The sequence below is a fragment of the Tympanuchus pallidicinctus genome, unplaced genomic scaffold, assembly GCF_026119805.1.
Source record: "Tympanuchus pallidicinctus isolate F22 unplaced genomic scaffold, pur_lepc_1.0 scaffold5, whole genome shotgun sequence".
In the NCBI taxonomy this organism is placed as follows: Eukaryota; Metazoa; Chordata; class Aves; order Galliformes; family Phasianidae; genus Tympanuchus; species Tympanuchus pallidicinctus.
Window position 1 is genome coordinate 11387399 of NW_026294769.1, and position 24584 is coordinate 11411982.

Genomic DNA, 24584 nt, shown 5'->3' on the forward strand with positions numbered 1-24584 from the left:
AATGCATACAAAAAGATCCGCTAAATCTAAAACTAAAGCTATTTAGTTTCAATAGAAAGTAAGGAAATTGCATGCACTTTTCATTTGTGTGGATAAGGTATCTCCATGTTCAACTCATATACTCAAAATACTATTTTTAAAAGTGTTTCCTTAGAAAAAAATATAAGGGTAAATGTTTCTGGTATTCTTTAGGTGTTATCACTTCTCCCTTATTTCTTTTTAAATGGAGGGTGGCTTAACTCTCAAGTAAACACAAGGACAATGAAATTTTGTGATTGTTCTTTCTCTTTCATACCAAAATGTGTGGTGTTACCTTGCAACAGTAAGGGAAAGGTCACCCTTGAGCAGATATCAGAAGTATTTAGAAGGTGACTACCATCATCATGAAGAAAAAGAAAAGTTAATATTTTTCTCCAATTTTGTGATGAAGTTCAAATAATAGATTTTGATTAATCATCCAAATTGGCATAAGACTGCTCAATAATTTTGACACTAACAGAAGAAAAGGCATTTTTTAAAATGTTGTTACATTTTGCCACTTCTAGCTATGATGCTAATATCATTTGTGATGAAAAAAAAAGTATCTTACATGAGTACATACTGTTTTCAAAATTCTTTTGAAATTATATTGCAATTTTCAAATCTTGAAAGTATTAATAAGGAAGCTCTCACCTTAATTGAACTCAGCATAACAGTTTTTCAGAGATGTATTTTGCATGTTTTAGATAACTGCAGAAGATTAATTTACAGAGGGCAATGTGGAGGATGAAGACTGCAATTCACAATTATAGTCAGTTTGAGATTGACTTGGAAAAGCTGTGGATTATACTAGCTGTAACATCAGAGCAAAACTAAAAGTGGGAGCTGTGAATAATCTTGAATTGAGAAGAAGATTCTAAGATGAGGAGATAAAGTCAGTTAATTGAGGGATGTAGGGGGCAGAACCAAGAATCGGGATACAGAATCAGGGTCAGGTACATGGATTCAAGGAAACAGCAGAACCTAGATCCTTGCTGAGATGACAAGCTGCTTTTCAGATGTTAAAAGTGTGGCATGCAGGCTTTTGTTCATCACTGGTGAAAATGTATAGGTAATGGTGGTGATTGTTGAAAAGTCGAGTTTTGTAGCTGAGAATTTGTTCATATAGTAGTGTAATTGTGTTCTTTGTATTTATTGTAGTTTCCATGGAAATAATTGAAATGAGTCGATTATGGAGCAATTACTTGCAATCCATAGTCTCTGTTGTTCTCTGATGCTTTCCTTTCACTTCACTTTGCTCATCACAGGCTTCCTTGCTCTTTTGTTGAGATTCTTTGTTGTCTTTCTCATAAAAGCCTGTCCATTTTGAAGATATTAACTGGCCTGCCTAATTTCTCTAGTCCATGTGACAGAAAGAAACAATAATGACTGATTCACTGGGGAAATATATAGCAACAGGTGAGCATCAAAGTATCTCTTAAGCTTGAGTGCTTTGGTTCAAAACCCAGCCTTGAAACAAGCTGGGCATCAATTTATTCCTACATTCTCATTGACTATAAATGCTGAGGATTTCCTTTGCCTTACCTGGGCTTAATATGTTGGAATTAAGTTTTTCAGCCAGACTCCTGTACACATCTTTGTATGGCAACTCTTTCTTTTCCAAGGCAGAATTTTATGAGGACATCTGATATCAAACAAAGAAGAGTTAAGGAATTTTACAATCTTTCATATAATCTGCTTGAAATGTTTTGAAATCCCTTGTTAGATTTCACTTTACAATTACCTGACATTTTGAAACTTGCCTCTTTTTATTATTGGCTGGCTGCGTTGTGTGTGTGTGAACTGCATCTGAACTCCACTGTGAAATGCAATAAGGAACCCTCAGGCAATTACACATATTTAAAAACAAACAAGCAAAACATGTATTAACTAAAGCATAAAAAGTGCTTTGGCAACACATCAGTGCCTAGGGACTGGGAGAATCTAAGCAGCCAGTCTGCATGTGAAAATGTGGGCTGCTAATATGTTTTTCAGGAATAGCTGAATGTGCAGATATACAATGCTCAGCTGGAGCTTACTAAAAAGACATAGTGTAACATAGGTAGTAGTGAATATGTCAGATGTCCTTAGGACAGTTTGCAAATGATAGAAATATTCCAAACAGGAAATTTTCTGATATTAAATGTCAAAGGTTGCCAACTGACCCTTGCGAAAGGGATGAGAGAATCCAAGCCATAAGGAAAAAGTGAAGAGCATCTCCATGAAGAGTGTGTTAGGGTACTTTGTATGTGAGAATGATGATGAAAAAGTAAAGTTTGTAGGTGATGTCTACAACATACTCTGTTTTTCACTTAACATCAGCTCTACAATTACAACTGACATATGAATTGTACTTTATATTGACTGCTGGAAAAAATTCAGTCAATGAACAAATCAAAAAAACAACTGAAATTAATGGCACAGGTTTGTAGCTGCTGTTGTTCTTGCTTCTTCTTTCAACAAATGCACAGAATAATACCAGGAAATCAAGCTGTTGTCTCATTCTCTTCCTCAAAACTGAATAAATAAAGCTTGATGTAGCAAGGTTAATTTTTTATTTCAGATATATACTAGAATCCTTTTTGACACTGGAATTTTTTACCTCAACAATGACAAACAGTTCACGTACTTAACTTGTTGTGTACAAGTTACTTCTCTAAGGAGAATTTTTTTGTTTTGGAAGTTGAGGTAGGGAAGATTTGGGAAAAAAGAGCTGTTCAAAAAAAATTCCCAACACATCAAATATTCAATAATAATAATAACAACAGTGGTGTCACATCACAGATTAATACTAATGGATTCATTGCAATGCCCTCTGAAATATTTGCCTTTGCAAGGGGAAAAAGCTTCACCATTAAAAAACATTTTATGATCAGAACTACTGGAAAGTTCTGTCAGACTGTTCTAGCATCTCAAATTTGATTGTGTGTTTCAGCACCAAATCTCTGAGTTTGGAATGTAACTCTGATGATCTGAATGTAAGATGAGTGTTACCTTCCTCTTTCTCACTTCTCTATCCTAGATTTTAATGTACTTTTTTTCTGAAAATATTAATAAATCAATATTTTCCAATTACTTATATGATATAATCTGTGAACTAAAATATAATTAAAGCATCATCACAAAATAGTATTTTTAAAATGAAAATGAATTTTTTTTCTTAGAGTAGTATTCCCTTAACTCTTCAGAAATCTTCAATTAGAGCATGTGCAGTTGCATTAAACTATTTCTATGGAGGCACATGAATTTAAAATGCATTTTTCCTTTGGTGTTCCTGGTACTAAGAGCTTGATTGTTCAGCAGAGTTCTAAAGGACGTTTTTCTTAGTTGATATGAATCTTGGTATATTTACAGAAGATCCATGGAAGTATTGAGCAGAAACATTAACAAAAGTTTTTTGACCTTCACTTTTAATTAAGCAGCTGAACTGTCTCCCCTCAAATTTAATCTGATTAACTGATTAAGAAGATAGACATTGCACAGTGATGTCAGAAATCTTGTCTTGCCTTACTGAAACTTTCAGCATTCCTCGTAACTACCTCATTGATATGTCAGTTGGATTTTTTCACATTCATATATGCCATTCTACAGACAGTTCATCATATTTTGAGCACTTAACTATAGCTGGAAGAAAATTCTCACATTCCAAACAAAAAAACACCAAAGCTGTCACTCTCTAGGTTAACAATGGCAGTGGGTATTTAGCTACAAGATTTTTTCTGGTTTACCATCTGTCATTCTGTTCTGTGCTCTTGCTGGCACATAAAAGCTAATTAGTCCACATCAGCAAGTGTTGCTTTGAAGAACAAATTAAAATACACCAAAAGTTATGCAGTTCTTTAATTGCTTTTCTGGAATGTATCCAAATTAAAATATGTCTGCCTGAATAAAAATGATGTAGGAGTCTTCCAAGGGACAAAAAGGATAGCCACTATGCTATTTGGATAAAGTCATAGGACATGGTCCTTTTAGGAGAGGATAACTGCTTAGCACTTAACTGCATTCCAGCATAGTCTCATCAGTAGAAGACTCCACATATTATTTGCATACATGCATCCTATTTTCTTTCCCAGTACTCGCGAATGAATCAGTGTATGTACCAGCTTCATAACTCTTAGAAGCATTTTCCTGTAAATATATTTCAACAAGGAAATACATTTATGGAGAGAGATGAACATAAGTTATGAAGTTAAAATTGCGTGGTAGAAAAGTACTTCTCTAATGTAGATCTGTAGTGCTTATGAATTTCTTACTGAATGCATCTCATTGTACTTAAGTGCTATGAATCCAGTTCAGGAATTGAATTTAAGGAAAATAATATCTTTCGAACCATTTTTAAGTGTAATGTTTTCTATTGGCCAAATGGACCCAAGCATCTCAAGCCTGGTAGTAAAACAATCTATGACATATAAGGAAGTTGGACTATCTAAATGAACAGTATTTAACTAGCTGTCTGAACATTATTTTCATAAATTGTGCGAATCTATTTTAAATAGTGAGCACACTAGATATTTGTAGAGAGAGGGACAATATGGTAATAATACACACCTACTTCATCTATTTTTCTTTCTTCCCTTAGATTTTGATATGACATCCAGCACCAGCATTTATTTACTTTCTATTTTACCCAAGCAGAGTGAAATGATCATGAAAATTTTACAGCTTACCTTGCATTTTAGAAAGCAAGTTGTTAGGAGTGTTTTTTTCTCTGTTTTACCGTGCAAGTACAGAAAGTGCAAAAGCATTATGTCACAGTCTTCTTAAAAATGGTGTAAAATATGTGAAAATATAAGTTCTGGGAGGAAGTCCGATTTTACCCACCAGTATTTCAGTAAATGCTGTGTGAGAAATGGCAACAGAGGGACAGTCTGACAAAACTGGTGTTTGACATGGAAGAGCATTTGAAGCAAAGATGTGGAACTAAATGCTTCCATGTGAAAAAGACTGCACACACTGATGCTTACTGAATCTTGCAGAACATTTATGGAGAGCAAACAGTGGATGTGAGCACAGTGATATAGTGAGTTACGTGTTTCAGCAGTGAAGACAGCAACGTGAAGGATAAGTCACATATGAGATGGTTAAGTGTAGCTGTCACACTGTGAAATGGAGAGTGTCTCAATCAGCTAATCCATTTGGATTGGCTAATGATGGTGACCAAGCTGAAAAACAGTGTTTTGTAGCTGAGAATTTTCTCTGTCTAGTAGTATTATTGCATTCTTTGTATCTGTTGTAGTTTGCAGGGAAATAAATAGGAGGCATTACTTTCAGAAAAACCCACATATATCTGGATGGTAGTTAAGTCAGATAACACATTGAGGGCAAAGCAGTGGGTTTATATTCTTTGCAATGTATTTCAACAAAGTCCATAAGTGGAAGGAGAGACTGGTACCCCAAGATCAGATAATGTGTAGAAGAATGTATTCTATTCACATAGTAGATACTGTTTATGTTTGGTTATATATTCATATATACAGTTACGAATAATGTTTTGTCTGGTCATTTTAATTTTATAGGCAATGTTTATGTTGTTTTAGTTACCTGTATGTCTTAGTCAATAAATCAAAGCTTGGAACAGGCAAGGTCTGATGGTCTGATTTTCTTCTTTGGTCCAGCTGAATATTTAGCTCAGTATAAGTCCTATTTTCTTTTGGAGTTGGGTAGCTGGATGTTTATTTGTCATATTTGAGATGAAACGAAATGAAATGAGATATTGGAAGTGGTGACCAGGATATATCCAGGCTGATACACCCTGATTCTCTGCAGCAGAAAATACTCTAGAAAGAGTTATTTTAACAGAGCTATATGCTTGCAAGGACCTCAGCTGGCTTATCAAAAGCTTGAGTGTAACTAAATGTCTCTGCAGTATCACAGTTAGACTCAGCCTTTTGTTTGCAGACTACTTGGTCCAAAGAAAGACAGAACTGATTTTCCCTGGGTTATTGGCAGAATAATTATTATTGTGCTATGTTTTAAGCTCAGCCATCAAAACAATCTTTCCCTTCAGCGTTATGAACATGTTAGACCTGTCATGCTTTAAATCATACTTCCAGTATTAAGCTACTACAGCTTATCAGAAGCTTCTCAAAGCAGTTGCAGTGGGTGTGTGCACTTAATAATGAAAAGGCCTATATTTAAATACCTCCAGTGTGTTTTGACAACTTACTATTACATTAATTTAAATTCAGACAAACAGTAGCTTCTTGTTCCTTATACTAGAAATGAACAAGAGAAGGCAGAAAAATGCATAAAATGTCATTCGAAACTGGTTTTTAACTATGGTAATATTTCATCTTCCCGGCACTATATAACAAGGGTTATCATCTTCCCAGTGCTATAACAGTGTAACGTTCTTGTTTCACAATTGAAGACTTGCACTCTTGCACAAACTAGGGAACAGAGCCCATTGTAAAGTTTGGTCCCTGAGATGAGGCGTGCATCTCTGCTGCCCATGTCAGAGCTGCTCTGCAGCTTGCTTGATGCAAAGATGCAAATGCAGCTGTTCACTTCATCCTTGACTCCATTCATTTGCAGTGCCTGCAAAAGTATGCCATAAAGACATGGAAAAAGCCATAGCAGCCTTCATTGTGTCATGTCTTTGTATCAAATATTGGGCCCTACTAGTGGCTGTTGCATGACAAAGGCTGTTTATACCCTGTGCATGACTAGATTCACACCACTATATAACATGGGATACTACACTGTCTGATACTTTAGCAAGAAGAGTGAGTTATCTGCAAAACTTGCCAAAACTATACAGTGCCAGTGAAGAAGGTAGAAGCTGAATCTAGGAACCATAAGTTCACTAAGACGGCAATCTGTTACATTATTATTATTATTTATTAAAATCTTATTTCCTCAAACATAAATTCCAAAATATTGAGAAGATAAAAGATATATTTTTATTGCAATAAATTATCATGGAAAACTATTTATATAATTCCATTTACAACAGCAATAAGAATATGTTTTTTTATAATAAAAAAATCATAATTCCATGGCAATAAAATAGGAATGGCATTCTGAGGGTAATCTAGCTGTAAACTTGCCTCATGTTTGCACAGATACACTGCAGTGTTTTGAAGATAAACAGAAAACCTATAAAGCAAAGTAACTTCTGCAATTGTAAAAATACAAACAATAAACTGTTAACATTCAATATCTTTAAGAATAGAAACTCATACTAATGTGACAAACTCTGGATTAAAAATCTAAAATTTAGTATTCTCCCTTTGAAAACATATTCCCATTCTCCAAGTGTAGTAAAAAAGCATATGTTTCTAGTAATACAGCTCTAACAATGTACTTTTGCCTACAGTGCATTAATAATTGATTGAATTTTGGGCCAGTCTCCAATGATTTTTTTTTTTCTCTGAGCATAGAAACAGAAGAAAAACATCATTCAAACGGAAACATTTTATTTCACAAGATATATTTAACAATTTGCTATACCAACATACCATTTTGAACTACACATATATATATATATGTATACATATACACACTGAAGCTGAACTTGCTACCAAAGACAGTTTGAATCCATTATGACACTCAAAACCAGACATATCAACTTACAAAGTATACTGGGGAAAAAAACAAACAAAATAACTACCATCAACAAAGCCCAAAACCTGACCAATCTATCATAATCTATCATTCCTGGCCTAAACCTCTTTTCTGTGAATGTGCTAGCTTTTACCAAGTGTCTTGCTCCAATTTATAGGAAGGAGAGGAGGCTCTTAATATATGTATACCTGACGGTGAGATTGAGACACAACAGGTCAAATATTAGCTTCACCAGTTTATTACAAATCCTAGTCATTTTCAGAGATGAGGAAGGGAAGATAGGTGATAGAAAAGATAGGAAATAAAAGCAAGGAGTCTTTGTAGGAAGCAAGAGGGAGATAGTCACAATCGTGTCCAGTGTGGCTCATAGTTCAGACCTTGATATTCAGTAGTGTTGGGTCGTCAGGCATTGTTCCGTTGACGATATCAACTTTCCAATGGTAGTACAAACTTATTTATAAGTCCAGAGTGGTTGAGTCAGATCTCTTTGGAGTGACAGCTCAAATCCAAAGTGGTTGAGTCAGCTCTTTTTGGAACAGCAGTTTCTGGTTTTGGAATCTCAGCAGAAACTCTGTTCCCATCTTCTGGGCCTTGCCAGCACCTAAGAGGGAGCAGGGAGGTGCCCACCTGCATCTGTTTTTCCCAGGACATGATGGTATTGTTCCTCAATTTTCACATACCAAGATGGAGTTATTTGCTCATAGGCCAGATCTTCTGCCAGTAAATAATCCTGAGCACTCTCTTCTGCAGGCAAACAGCTCCAAAGAAATGCTTTCAAATGTAAAATTGTCCACACAGTGATGTGAACTGCCACACAGCAACACCCACCTCTCATCCCCTAGATAAGTCAGAGTCTTATCACAAGAAATGCCTCAGAAAGCAATTTTATGGCTTGACCTAATGAATGTATTTTAAAAGATGTCACAGAAGGACTATTTCGTAGGATGAAATTCTTTAACTTCAGAAATGACACAGGTGGTAAATTATGAAGTAAAAAAAAATAGAAATCATCCAAAATTGGAGATGTTGCACAACACAAAAGGAGAAAAGTGCAGATGTGGCACTGAGGGACATGGTTGATGGTTTTGTGGTTGGACTAGATGATCTTAGATATCTTTTCCACCCTTAAGGATTTTACAATGCTATGTTTCTGTGATTCTATGAAGGGCATCACCAGAATTAATGAAAAGGTAGTTACTCTGCAAACCCACTAAATCCTCCAATATGCATTAAGCTTGAAGGAAAGGAATGGCTGCTGTAGAGAATAGGGTTAACTTTAATCTATCTGCATACTGCCCTTGATAGTAGCTCTAAGACTATCAATAATCTTGTCCAGATAATACCTGAAGAGTGCAGAAACTTTATGTTATAGTTAACATTTTAATAAATTCAATTTTATCTCATTTATGCAAATTATTCTGAAACAAATATTGATGTCTTTGCAATTACTGAGCATGACTTTTCAAACTCTTTAGACAAAATTTATCTCTTGTAAATATTACAACTCACTAATTCTAACAGTCTCTGTAATGATATGACTAGGATGAAAAAAATACAGAAATCTATTGTACACAGGAAAGCATTGGAGAGTAGTGCACATCTAACCTTGATTTTGAGTTAGTGTTACTGCTAAAAGTGAATACATGAGATATTACATGGTAAATGGCTAAACTAACTGCTGATTAATTAAAGCTAGATAGTCAACTGCTATTCTATAACTATTATTTCTGCTTCCTTATGAGATGACTTATATCTCAAGTTATATTATTTTTTGCTTCTTTATCGGATGACTCCATGGATCACAGAATATAAAAATCTGTCTGATTTGCTGTTTGCTTAACCTTCATGTGAACAAAATGGCTTCTGATCTTCCTCAGTTCAAGTCAGCAAAACCTTCTGGCTGGAATATTCTATAGGATAGGTACCTAAATAAATGTGAAAAAAAGAAAAAAAAAGAATGATTTAAGATTGTTTTCCCCATTTCTAACTGAGTTTAAATTTTGTTGATAGAGGACAAAAAAGTCTAACCACAAACTAACATTTCATCAGTGAGATTCTGAAATAGATTGAAAATATCAAAAAGATTAAAAGAAAACACATTCCACTGCTTATGTCCTAGTATGAAGAGCTATGTTTTTAATTTAAATGTAGAGTCCTGATATTGTAGGGTTAGAATTCAGTATTTTAAAGCTAACACTTATCAGTAATTAACTTAGATCAGGATCACAATCTTTCCACTCATACTCAGCCTAGACAATAACTATGGCAATAGTGCTGATTATAATGGAAGTCATTACTTCATAACAATAAGAGAGAAGACTGAGCATTTTGATGTGAGGGATTTGTGCTTGTTTGTTTGAATGAAATTATCTTGCTTTTTCATATTTTTCATATAAATAAATATTTTATTTATTTCTTAGTTTACAAAAAGAAAACGGTTTCCTACTAACTATTTTCAAAAGATGTGATCTGCAGTGACAAAGGACAATGGACAGTGTATTTTCACTCCCAGGTTCAGCATAAAAACCTATACTTCTGCCTACACTCTCAAAATAAATGGACTTACTTGGCTACTGATGTTAATTGCTTTCTCTTTGAGCCCAAGAAATTAAAGAGCATTTCTGCGTTTTAAGTTAAGCCTCCTCACTAGGGAAAAACTTCAAAAATGGATTAAAAGCATTGGAATAATATAAACTAGTACCTTCTTCTCATTCATTAATATGCATACTGCGCTAATCTAAGCTCCTTTTTCAGTCTTTTTAGGTTTCCCCAGGCAGTCTCACACTTTTTCCCTCTTATTTTCATAAATTTATCAACACGTTACATCCCACTCTTCAACGTGGTCCAGTATATTAATAGGAAGAAGACTAAAAATGTTTATAATTTATAATATGAAAAGTAAAAGAGTAAAGATAAAGGGACACAAAGGAACAAAAAAAAATGACTAAGTAAATGATATAATTACATTATGGCTCATCTAGTTGAATATGCACTATTTTCTTAGTGCACTGGCAACTCCATATATACATTATTAAAATATTTCTAAATGGGTGGATGAAGTTGTGCTTAAGGCATCTAAAAAAGCAAAAAAAAGAAAAAAAGCTAGAAACTGAATCAGTAAGTTGCACTAATGCATTAATACATTTACAAAATTTCGAAACCATTTCACCAGAATACATCTCTGTTATTGATTGCCTAAGAATACTTTACCGTAATCTCTAAATCTGTCTGCTTTTCAGAAGCACACTGATTACCTAGGTAGTACTAGACTTTTCAAAATGCTAGCTATTCTCTAGTTGCTCTTGAGAAAAAGAAGTTGAGACTTCATACAGGTAAGGGTTAAATATACAATCCACTTGTAAAATATTTTTAGCATTTCAAACTAAATCTGGTACTCTTTTGTCACACATGTAGCAGTTGCTAAAAAAATGACAAATGTAGCATTCAGAATGTATATTCAAATGTGTATTCAGAGAAGTGGTAATCAGTGGAGAATATTAAGAACATGGCGAACTTGAAATAAATAGATGGAATCTGAGAAAGCTTTTAGAAAACTGTGAGTTGCCCTTTTACTAATTCTCTTTTGTAGGCATCCAATTACAGCCACTTTCAGAGTTGAAATACCAAAGAAAATAAATGAATTATTGGCCTGACTCAAAAGAATTTAGTTTGCAGGTTTTGCCACTTAATTGAATTTCATGCATCATTATATTTACGTTCTCTTTAAAGGAAAAGAGGAAGAAAAGGGCAAGAAGGAAAAATTGGAAAACAAACAAACAACAAAACAGGCCTTATTAGAAGAAATGTCAAATTCCATAAATATTGGTCAATATTATGAGCCACGTTTATGTTTTGGATAGGTGTGAACCAATTTATAAAATGAGAAAGAAATTCAAGTACTACCTTACAATTAAGAACTCAAACACAGCACATTAAAGAGATAGGTGTAACTCCAACTCGATCCCTGGAGAGCATTCAAAAGCAATAAACACAACATATTTGGACTACATGTATAAAATGACCATGTATCTTAGCATATAGGCTCTACACGTGCATGTGTGTGCACCTGATGTCAATTGTTTGAGTATGAACAGAAAATAATTTTAAGAACTGGCTTTGAAATTTCATGGACACAAAAACGTAACAAGTACTTGCTCATTTCTCTGAAGATTTTCTTCTCATTTAGAGGAAATTGCCTTCACAAAGTTTTCAGCCCAATCCCTTTTGGTCAGAAAAGTGGACCAGTAATTGACTAATAATGAACTATTAGAAAGGGAGTAATTGACCTGACAAAATGAAAAACATGCCCTTGCAATGATTTTTTTCTTTTTTTTTTTTGAAGATGCTTTTGAAGATATACCCCCAAATGTCTCATTGCCAAGACAAGAGATACGGGCAATTTGGCTAAGAATTACTTCCTTGAAACAGTTTAGTTATTTTTGTGTCTCTAATGAAACTCAACATTCTGTTCCAGCCTAAAAACATCTGTTCTTTGGATGGAAAAAAAAAAATTGAAAACATTTTATGTATCTCTTAAAGAAAGGATTTTGTCTGGCTAAATTACCATTCGGTGTGCTGTAGCCCAGAGAGACCGTTGAACTTGTGCATTAGTGTGTTTATAGACCTTATCAGGTTAGCAAAGATGAAGAGAAATGCCTGGATTGTTTTATGTATGTTTCTGCCCTTCATCAACAAAGCTATTACAAGATAGTTCAAATGCTCTTGATTAAATTTGTGCTTGTGATCTTTTTATAGGAAATTACACTGGATTTTCTCTCTCAAAAGATATTAACATTGAAGAATGAGATTTAAAAATATAGCACAAGGAAAGGGAATTTGCAACGATTTGCATGTAACTGTCTTAAAAACCTTTTCATGCAATGTGTGTTAAAAACATCAACATTCTGAAGTGATAGAGAAGAAAGCATGTATACTTTGGAAATAGAGAAAACGTTGTTAATTTTCCCACTGTTTCTTCCAAGCAATAACATTAATTTTAATCAACACTTTTTAGCAGGAAGCAGAGGAATTACACTATTCCTTTAAAGTTCAGTTTCCATTAAACTCTTGCTTTTACCTGAAAATACAAAAAACAGAATTTACTGAGGAAATTGAGTCAGTCATTATTTCCTACCTTCCTCTGTCATCATTCAGGAGTGGAATTGCAGTCCTACAGATATTCCACATGATCCCCATAGCCATTGCCACAACAAAGTCCTCTGTCATCAAAGCAGAGTGACAGGTTTCTATAAAGAGTGATAGAACTCACCAGCAGGCCCTAATGTCCCTGGAGATGCTTACCTTTCTAGAGGCAATACACATTAGCAAAAATGCAAGGAGGCATCTAGCTTGGCTCTCTTCAACATCTAAAATGGAGAAAGAGGAACAGTGCTTCATGAAAGGCTGTTGGTAGATGCAGAGCATCGTGTTAATAGCTCTCTCCATTCAGTGCACCAGTTTTCTCTCTGCACGAACAGCAGACCTGCTATGAAGTCTACTATGAAAGCCAATAGCAATCAAATGTGGCACCTACCCTCTAAGAATAAAAACAGACTAATTTTAAATTAACTTGTTGACAAATGATTATATGAGCCAGCAGCGTGCCCAGGTGACCAAGTAGGCCAATGGCATCCTGGCTTGTATCAGGAATGGTGTGGTGAGCAGGACTAGGAAAGCAATCCTGCCCCCATATTCGGCACTGGTAATGCCTCATCTCATGTACTGTGTTCTATTTTGGGCACCTCTGTACAGAAAGGACATGGAGTTGCTGGAGAAGGTCCAAAGAATGGCAACAAGGCTTGTGAAGGGCTTCTCACTCATGACAGGTGACAGGACAAAGGGAAAAGGCCTTGAGTTGTGCCAAGGGGAGGTTTAGAATCATAGAATCATAGAATCATAGAATCACCAAGGTTGGAAAAGACCTAAAAGATCACCCAGTAGAACCGTTCACCTATTCCCAATAGCTCCCACTAAACCACGTCCCTCAACACAACATCCAGCCTTTCCTTGAACACCCCCAGGCTCGGTGACTCCACCACCTCCCTGGGCAGTCCATTTCCAGTGCCTGACCACCCTTTCTGAAAAGTAATACTTCCTAATGTCCAGCCTGAATCTCCCCTGCCGTAGCTTGAAGCCATTCCCCCTGGTCCTATCACTAATGACACAAGAGAAGAGGCCGACCCCCAGCTCACTACAGCCTCCCTTCAGGAAGTTATAGAGAGCAATGAGGTCTCCCCTGAGCCTCCTCTTCTCCAGGCTGAACATTCCCAGCTCCTTCAGCCTCTCCTCATATGGCCTGTGTTCCAGACCCCTCACCAGCTTTGTTGCCCTCCTTTGAACACGTTCCAGGGCCTCAGTATCTTTCTTGCAGTGAGGGGCCCAAAACTGGACACAGTACTCGAGGTGCGGCTTCACTAGTGCTGATGGATTTGATCCATTTGATCCAATCCATCCAAGGGAACAATCACCTCTCTGCTCCTACTTGCAACACTGTTTCTGATGCAAGCCAGGATGCCATTGGCCTTCTTAGCCACCTGGGCACACTGTCGGCTCATGTTCAGCCGAGCATCAATCAATACCCCCAGGTCCATTTCCTCTACGCAGTCCTCCAGCCACACTGCCCCAAGCCTGTAGCGTCGCCTGGGGTTGCTGTGGCCGAAGTGCAGGACCAGGCATTTGGCCTTGTTGAACTTCATCCCATTAGAGTTTAGATTGGATTTAGGGAAAAGCTTCTTTACAGAAATTGGTTAAGCACTGGAATAGGTTCCCCAGGGAGATGGTTGAGTTACCATCCCTGAACGTGTTTATAAACCGTTTGGATGTGGTGCTTAGGGACATGATTTAGCAAAGGTTTGTTAGAGTTAGGGTAGTATGGTTAGGTTACAGTTGGACTTGATGGTCTTAAAGTCTTTTCCAATCTGAGCAATTCTATGATTCTATGATGGGCCAGTTTATAAATGCAGAAAGTAATTCAGCTAAGTAAAAATTTGCCTATTAAGGTTGCAGTATAGCTTTTTTTTTCCTTTCCCAAATGGCTTTATCTTTTCACTTAACTTTATGACATAACCCATGCACACTCCCATTACTTGACAAAATGGGAGCTTTTTAAAGGTCCAAAGAGGCTCCTGTTGACTTCTAGTGCAAATCAGGCACTTTTTATTATCTCCCACTAGATCTATAAATGTGCTTACTTGTTCTGTACTATAAAGAAAAGAGGATTCCCCAGGCACCGGGTCATTAACGGAAGTGTTCTCTCTTTTTTTTTGAACTAGACAAGGGGTCATGTTTAGTTAATGTGGACATTTTTAAGAAACATCATTAAATATTCAACATGACTCATTAAAAAGAGCCAGTGGCAAAATATCTTTCAGATGTGAAAAAATCCTAACTTTTATATGTGTGAGAATGTCTAAATTAAACCCATTTACTTTTCAAAAATCTCTGATTCTGTTTTTCATTAATATTCTACATTTCAAGACTCCTTCCTTCATCAAAGTGGTGCAAAAATTGTCTGTAGCCTCACAACTCCTTTTCCAAGCAGGCCACAGACTTCTGCACTGATTTGGTCTTTTCCAAAATAAATACTGCATTTCGAAATTGTTTCAGGGCAAAAGTAATTTGCAGCTGCAAAAGCTCAGAATACTGCAGAACTGATACTGCAAACACATTGTAATTTCTGCTTCCAGTAAACTAAAGGTAGGCTGCAGCTGATTTGCACTCACATTTTCTAGGTTGTCTTCAGATTCCTTTTTCTCTCTTTTTTTAATTTTTTTTCTTTTTCCATTGGATGGGTAGTTAAGTGCTCTGTCAATTAGTAAATTCTGAGAACTGGGTGATTTTCCAGACTTTAAACATGACGGTTCCCAACAGCAAGGAAGATGGCAGGTGACTCAGTGCCTTTGGGTTACTGCATATGGTTCTTTGTTCATTCATATTTTTCAACCCATGCTGCAGCCCTAGAAAAGAAATGATTAAAAGTGAATGATCTAATGAAATTCAGGACTTGAGAAAGTGTTTTTTCCTTCTGCAGAACACTTATTACTATAATTGCTCTATTAATAATGTCTCTAAATTTTGCAGAGCTGAAGGTTCTGCATACAAATCTATGACCGTCTAGACAATCTAGACTTCAACATTACTGAGTATCATTTTAAACATATAGCTCAGCTGGACCTCTGGCCTTTATCTCTTTATAAAATAAAAATATGGTCCATGTTTTCTCAAGAAAAATAATGGTAAAGATGAATCAGAATACCATTTACTAGTGTATCAGAATAAGTATCTCAAAACTAGAATCCTCTGTTGTGTGTAACACTGTAAGCTGCTGTGTAATTTCAGATATCATGTATGTTTATTAAACTGATTACAGTAATAACTATCAGGTGTTCCTCTGGAATGAAGAAATATCATAGAATGTGGAATAATTTGCCAACAATTATGTTACATTATTTCCAAATGGTGCATAAGCTGCTAAATGGAATAGTTCATTAAATGTTTTTTTAAAACTGCTGCCAGTGTGGAGCTATAATGCCAGCTATAAATTGCAGATTGAATTGTAAATATTTAGTATTAATGAGACTAGTGCAAAAAAGACATCAGATAAAATATTTTATTACTATGATTGTGATATAGGGCCCAGGGTGGATATGAGTATGGCATTTAACCAGAAAATTTTTCTTAGTATCATAGAATGGCCTGGGTTGAAAAGGACCATAATGATCATCTAGTTTCAACCCCCCTTCTATGTGCAGGGTCTCCAACCATCAGACCAGGCTGCCCAGAGCCACATCCAGCCGGGCCTTGAATGCCTCCAGGCATGGGGCATCCACAATCTCTTTAGGCAACCTACTCCAGTGTGTCACCACCCTTTGTGTAAAAAACTTCCTCCCAATATCTAACCTAAACCTCCCCTGTCTCAGTTTAAAACCATTTCCCTTTGTCCTATCACTAGCCATTCCCCTTCCTGTTTATATGCTCCCTTCAAGTACCGGAAGGCCGCAATGAGGTCTCCACAGAGACCTTCTTCAATATGCAAGAAATTCATCCACTCTTTCTAACTATTTTTTTCCTTATGTAAATCTCTACCAAAACTTCCTAAAAATCAGTGTTTATTTTCAGATTAGTCAAACTATTCAGTGTGAATACCATGCAACGTAAAACATAACTCTTAGATTTTATTTACGTATAATTAATAAGTCAGTTCTGAGATTAGCAAGTCATTTCTGACTTCTCTGGATGTATATATTTTTCCAAGTAGCTTATTAATACAAATATCAACTTATGAATATCCATGAAACCTCAACTTAATCTGTTTCATTATTGTCTTCTGTTAGTCATCCATTATTGTGTTTTCCCTTCATTTCAATACCTTAAATGTTTGAAGATACAATGACGTAGACTCACAAATTAAACTAAAAACTTACCAATATACCTCTAAATGCATTTCATATTAGCTTAATGTTTGTTCCTGACTTTACATCACATTTTGCAACATAATTTCAGATAAACGTGTAAGATCAAAGTTAAATGGATGGGAGCAGACATAGAGCTTACTTCAAATTATAATAAATAAGACCAAATAAAAGAATTTCAGAGATTCCTAAGAGAAAACTTCCCATTGATATGAAAATCTCTTAACATTTGCGATTCTTCTCCTAGGCAAAGTAGCGCATTCAAATATGATGAGTCAAATAAGTACTTTTTTTTCCTTCCAACAGAAAGGTTAGTTTATTATAATGTGATGTGTCTATTGCACAATTAGATAACAATATAATGAACCAACAGGCGTTACAAATTTAAGTCAGCAGGTAAGGGGAAGCAAGGAGACTCCAGTTTGTATCATGTCTTCACAGGATATAATGGTATCACCTCTCAGTCTCTCCTATCAAACTGGACTTACTTGTTCAGAGGCCAAATCTTCAGAGAATTAACACTCCTGAGCACTCCCTTTCTAAGGCAAACAGTTCCAAAGAAATGCTTTCAAATGTAAAATTGACCACAAAGTGATGTTGATGGCCTCATGCTGATTTGAGACACTCATACTGGTCTCAGACAAATGGATGGAAGGAATTGATTAAATTAATTCTTCTATCTATTGTTGAGGGAAACTATCTGAGTGTTAGGAACTGAAGATGTGACTTAAGAGCCCTATTCAAAGAACTGCTTCTAAGTTTCCATGAAGCAGGTATCAGATTAAAAAAAAAAGTGGGAGATGTGGAAAGGCTGGGGGGGGGGGGGAAAGGAGGTGGGAGGAGGGGAGGAAGAAGGGGAATGATTACTGAGGAAGAAACAAAGGTTGTGTATCTATATCTCAGTCAAATTACAAGCAGTACCTCTGTATTAATACTTCACTAAACACTGTAATCCTTTAATTGGGGGAAAAAAATCACAATATGTTTTTAATTTACTTAGTTTACACAGTTAGAGACAATTAAAATATTTCTGAAAATATAGGGGATAGTATATACAAGATTTTTAGTTATGTTTATTATTAGATTATTAGATATTATAAGATTTATCTAGGCTTTGTATGTTTCCAAGGCAATATTAATGGCATTTCTTTTTTCAGTTCTGTCTTTCAAACAGTTCCTCAGATTTGTATCTGTGTATGATCATACAAAACATGGCACACGTCACCATAAACAGACAGAAAAATCACTGTTTCATCCCATTTTGAGCCTGGAACAATCAGTAAATCTAACAGCTGCATAGTGCACAGAATAAAGAACATACTGTACACATTGATACAAATCACTTCCAGCTAACATTTTATGATATAGATCTAAAATGTGTTTGTGGCTGAATTTGTAATTAGCTCAGTGGACAGATGGAACAAGCTGAAATGATGAAATGCCCATAAAATGATTCATGCCACCTAGTGTTTGCACACTGGAATACGGTTTATTCACTGGAGCTTTTCCTCCATGGAAATGCATTAAAGCCCCAGTCTGTGGCATGCACAAGGAAGAGAATGCCACATTGATCAACTTTAAATGATGAAGTGTTTGCTAATCATAGTGGCAAGTACTCAGAAGAAAAACAAATTTAAATGTTTTGTAGGAAGTCTCAAAAACGTTTGGTAGATCTGAATGTTTCCACAACCATTTATTAAAATATCAGTACCCTTTGTTCAGTTTCTCAACAATAACTATGAACAACTTCCAGTGCCTTTGGGTGATATTTCAAGGCAGCAAACTTGTGAGTGCAGGGATGCTCAGCTGCATTGCCAGCTGAAACCAGATATTCACAGCTGTGTTCTCAGTGACAGTAATGTGCCATACCCATTGCTGTATGTCAAGGTGAAAGTACTGATGTGACTTGAGAGGTTCTAGGCTCCACTGTTGATGCTGAGGAGAAAATCTGTTTTCAGCTCACCATGCCTTAATTTTCCCATCTGTAAAATGGGGATAATAAATTATATTTTGCACAACAGACATGCGAGTTAGCACATAGTTCACTAGCATCTAAGAGCATAACAGGATCTGCTGGAATGTACAGTAAAAATCTAGTAAAACCGACATTAATTCTCAGCAGCAGATAATCAACAGGAAAAATGACAAATTTTCTCATTCTCTATCATTTGTAAGCTTCTGGTAAATTGAGAACAGCTCTAAATTAGTCATGAAAGCTGCTTTTCATGTCTGAATCTGGTTTCCAAACACATTAATTTATGTCTGCTAAATACAACTTCGTCATTTACAATTAGAAATGCCCCAAAGGAGGGCTGTGCAATACAATGGTCTCCCAGTCTAAACATCACTAAGATTCCTAAGATTCATAGTTTCTAAGTTTAACTCACTAACTTTCAACAGAAGAGAGATTACAGGTCTTGTGTAGAGTAATACTGAAGGCACTAGTCAATGACAATGCTGTGTAAGGCCTCAGTTCTCGTGTTTATGGGCTGCAGTCTTGTGTTATTTTGGGAAAGAATTTAGCCTAAAAGCATGAAGAGACAATGTGCTTAATGCTACCATGAAAAATGAACAAACAGGTGTGAATTTGTGCCCCTAAGAGGGAACATTAATCATTTTATGAGAATTATGCTTAGAGGATCATGACGGATTGTATAAACTTCTTCTGTGATTACTAACAAAATACTCATTTTTTACGCTATCACATTTGAATAACTGATATATATACATCATTTAAAAATATATATATATGGAAAAAAACACCTGAACACCTTGGTATCTCTGCACTGCAATATATCCTTTGTTGCAGTGGAGACCCCAGTAAAAGGACCGCAGTAAATGAAAAGACTACATCTGCCCTTCACACTTTTTGTCTTTTTTCTTAGAAATGCATTTTGTTTGCTTGTTTGAAATCACCACAGGTCAGATTCTAATATAATTCAAAGCCTGATAAATACAGAATGAATAAGAATTTGATATCCCCATCCGTTAAGCTTGTTCTGTTCCCTATTGGAAGTTGTCAAGAAGGCCAGAAACATGGCAAACGTAAGATGAATAGCTAAAAAGGGAGTGCAGTTTCTACACACATGTACAAAAAGAGGAATGAAGGGAAACAAGAAGGAAGAGTGGGAGGAAAGGAGAATCAAACTGAGTTTTTTTCACAGTTTCAAGGCTTGAAGAGGATATACAGCATAATGAAAGTTCCCTAGCAGAAAGTAAGAGCAATTAGGAAATTGTAAGAAAAAAATGTTTTTCTAAGAAAAATATCATAACAGATGGCAAACTGCTTGTGCTATAGTTTGTTCAGAAGTAATAAAAAGTAAGTATGATGAAATAGCATAAAAACAAGGAAAGAATCCACTTGTATTAGCAGAAAAGTATAATTAGAATATATAAGTTGCAGTAAAATATAAAATGAGAAAAACGACCAGGTTTATTGAAAATAAATTCACTCCTTTGCAGCAATTCTAAAAAAGATAACATCTCTCAGCAAAGAAAGTACAATATATTGTAAATATTTTAAATACATAGGTATTCTCTGCAAATTTATTTGCCTTGCCACTGAATTTATGCAAAAATTTAAGGCATACTTCATGAACCAGCTGATGCATGACTCTGCTTGAATTTTCACAAATCAATTTACACAACAAATAATATGCTATCTGCAAGTAAAAAAAAGAAAATGTAAATGTAAAGCTTAGAGTGATTTGTTAACAAAGGTCGGACTACAGACAGACCGTTAGAACACTTATAAAAATTAAATTCGAAGAACTGTATCACACTTTTCAACTTCTTACCAAAAAGAGACGAGAAACACTATGTCCTTGTGAGCAGGCTTCTTCACGTTTTTCTAACTGGGATTACTCATGTCCTTCCACTCTGTGGTGCATGAACAATGGTCACTGTCAAAAACACTGCAATACCTTGGCTGAATTAATATGTTATGACAATGACAGTGACCTTAATGCCCCTCTGCAGAGACAGAGGACAGGTGGGTTAGGTCACTGAGCTCTGCTTTAATCTTATCTGGTATCTTAGCCAGGCTTTTGAAGAAGAATGAGAACTGCATAAAGATGTCTATATCACCCCTGGACTGATCCAAAAGACTAATTTACAAAGAACTCAACTTGCAGGATCCAGACACAATGTTTGTAGGAATCTTTCCACCAAATCTGCTGAAAAGATTTTAAAGAGTGACTTTAATTTTCATATTGGCTTCGAATATGCTATCATCTTCATGGTACAAAGGAAAAAAGGAATCTGGCTTTCACCTGTTCAGATAGCACTTATTAGTTTGTGGATGTTCTGTTGTTTCTTTCTTTCTTTCTTTCTTTTTTTTTTTTTTTTTTTTTTTTTTTGGCTATTATTACCACTCTATATATAATTAAAAAGAAACAATAAATAAAAGAATAAAGGAACACATAGAGTAAATTAAGGATATTTATTGTATTCTCAGGTAGTACAACAAAACTACCTACACTTACAGAGGGCATAAAAAAGAAATATTAAGAATCCTTCATAAGAAGTATTTTTATTGCTAGTAATTTTTGCATAAATGGGACAGAGTAAGAGAAGCAGGTTTTAATCAGAATCTCTTCATGCATTTTTAACAGTGTGTAATATAAGCATTAAGAAAGTGAAGCTTTTCTTCTTGATTGAAATCTATGGATCTTATCTTCCCCAAGGGTTATATTTGAAAAACTGACACATTAGTCATAAGTGTATTCCAATTAACTTATTTTCTTGGGGGAAAAAAAAAGAGCCACCTGCTGCCTATGACACATCAGATTACACGAGGAATGAAAGACTTTAATATAGTACTGATTCAGCTGAAGATGAAGAAATAGTGGATACATGCACACAGAGCCATGAGAGAAAGAAAAAAAAAGTTCCTATGGTATCTGATCATTACTTCTCTCTATTGCTTACTAAACTACCACCTCTACATACACCTGTTTAAAAAACCAAAAAAACAAAAAACCAAAAAAAAACCACACAAAACCAAACCAATCTACCAACAAACAAATAAAAATCCTCACAAACACAATCCAAAAATACTGGGTATTTCATCAAAGTTTGTGAAAAATTGTAGAATTGTAGAATTGTAGAATGTTGGAAAAGAACTCTAAGAACTCTAAGATCATTCAGTCAAAAGTAATAAAGAGTCAGTAAGGTGAAATAGCATAAAAACAAGAAGAGTGACCAATTCTATTAGCAGAAAAGGATAATTAGAATACTTAAGGTGCAGTAAAATATGAAATGAGCGAAATGATCTAATTTATTGGAAATTCAATCCTTTGTAGCAGTTCTAAAAAAGATAACCTCTCAATATATCAAGCCTTGACAAGCAGCTGGAAACCAGCTGGTGTAGGTCTTAAATACTGCTTCCATTAAAAAGCATGGACAGCATCATCCTGGTGTCACTGTGGGCTGTGGGAGCCACCAGGAAGCAGCAAAATGTCAGTGCAGAACATCTGTGGGTTGTTCGTGTATTACGGTTAGGTTGAGGTTGGACTTGATGATCTTGAAGGTTTTCTCCAACTTGAGCAATTTTATGATTCTGTGATTCTATGATCCTTGTGAGGCGATTGTCCATTTCCACTCTACTGGCTCATTCTTTCTTCTACTAAAACATCATCCCGGGCTTGAAACAGTATCCTATTAAACAGGGTTTCTTGGTAGCAAAGAGTTACAATTTTGATGCACTGCTCAATATTGATGTCCTGTTCAATAACTGATATTACTCTGAAAGGCGTCTGATAATTCCCAGTTAAGCAGTTAAGATCAGACAAAACAATACCTGCAGCTTAAGATTTTTTTCATCAGAAGATCATAACAGTCACATCCAGTTTCTTGAGAGCTGATGAGAATCAAAGCTCTAATCTTCAGCACAATTACCTGTATCTTAGTTATATGGTTATTTTGCATTCACAGGAGTAATGAGTCAAAACAATTTCTCAGATATTGTTAAAACTGCCATTACTATGCAAAAAGGATAACTTGATTGATGATGCCAAAATTTGTGTTTTACCGCTGTGTTTTACAGCTGTTCTGGGATATACCTACAGAAAACAACATCTCATAAATTACAAATGGCAAAGAAAAACATGAAGTTAGAACAGGAAATGCAATTAAAAAGAGCCCTATACTGGCAAACAGCAGTGGGTAATGGCACATTAACTACATCTCCAAGCAGAAAGCTTTGAGAATCAACCAAAAGTATAGAGTTGATATTCATTCACACATTTTAAAGATTTTTTTTATTTTACATTGAATATTCAACTTTGCTAAATTCTTAGGGTCTCAATGCCATACTCAAAATCTAATATACTCATCTGAAACAGTAATAATTTTCAACTTGCTCCAGCAGAGATCACATAGAACAACTAATGTTAAGAGTTTTTCCAGGCAAAAGCTTAGAATAATAGATAACTTCTTAGCTTAAGGAATTACTTTCAAGTATATTTGGTTTTACAAAGTCATGTTTTCAGTATCCAATTATGAAAAAAATCATCTTTTTCTTTCAGCAGTAATTTCATTGACTCTATAAGACAGTTCTTGTTCTTGAAAAATTGTCTCAGAATTTTTTTTGAAGTAAAATTAGACAAATATAATGCCACAGAGATAAGCTTCTTAGTACTACATACAACTCAAGCGTGTAGGCCTTGCTGAATTCTTTAATTTATGCAAACAAGAAAAACTGTCTGCAAAGTCTGTGAAATAATTAAGAAAAAAGTAATTTTGTACATCTACCAGAAGACTGCTGAACATGTATTTGTTGGTATTCTAAAAAAACAGTGTAAGATGATAGTCCATGAAATACGACTGTAATACTATTCTGGAAAGCCTTCATTCTAAATAGGATGCATTCATCATTTTTTTTCTAAATCCATGGGATTCCAAGTATATATATATATATATATATATTAATGTAATTTGTCAGTTACGTCCTTTATAGTTGGAAAACAGAAGGCTGCAGGGAGACCTCAGTATAGCCTTCCAAAATTTAACTGCAGTTTTTAAACATGAGAGAAATCAACTTTCTACTTGGGTGGGTAGTGACAGGACAAGGAGGAAAGGTTTCAAACTAAAGGGAGAAAGATTTTGATTAGATATCAGAGAGAAGTTTTTTACTGAGAGAGCAGTGAGATGCTGGCACAGGTTTCCCAAAGAGAATGTGGATGCTCATGTGCTGGTGTTTAAGGCCAGTTTGGATAGGTTCCTGTGTAGCCTGGTCTAGTATTGGATCTAGCAGTTGGCAGCACTGGCTGCGGCAGGGAGGTAGGAACTTGATGATACTTGAAGTCCCTTTCAACCTAAGCCATTCTATGATTCTATAATTCCATGAGTATTCAGTATTTGCATAACTAAGACATCAACATTATTTGGTATTCTTCAACTTCAAAACCTAAGAAACAACTGACTTGATGGAATAATACTGAAGAGAATGTTGTTTTTCTTTGAGTAATATTTCCTTGTAATTCTGTGGCTAGCACAGATAAACAGCAAAAAAAAAAAAAAAAAAAAAAAAAGGAATTTGCTTGTTTCTTTGTTTTGTTTATTTTGTAAAACAAACAAAAAACTAATATG

General features: G+C 35.4%; 1 long non-coding RNA gene across 1 annotated transcript; it reads right to left on the bottom strand.

The window, feature by feature from the left end:
- Window positions 1-7419: 7419 nt before the first annotated feature.
- On the bottom strand, window positions 7420-18963 carry LOC128091087 (uncharacterized). The gene is made up of 4 exons (XR_008211233.1): window positions 18864-18963; window positions 15306-15539; window positions 12886-12950; window positions 7420-9509 (listed from the first exon to the last, which is right to left on the bottom strand). It is a non-coding gene; the product is annotated as an uncharacterized LOC128091087 (long non-coding RNA).
- Window positions 18964-24584: the final 5621 nt, after the last annotated feature.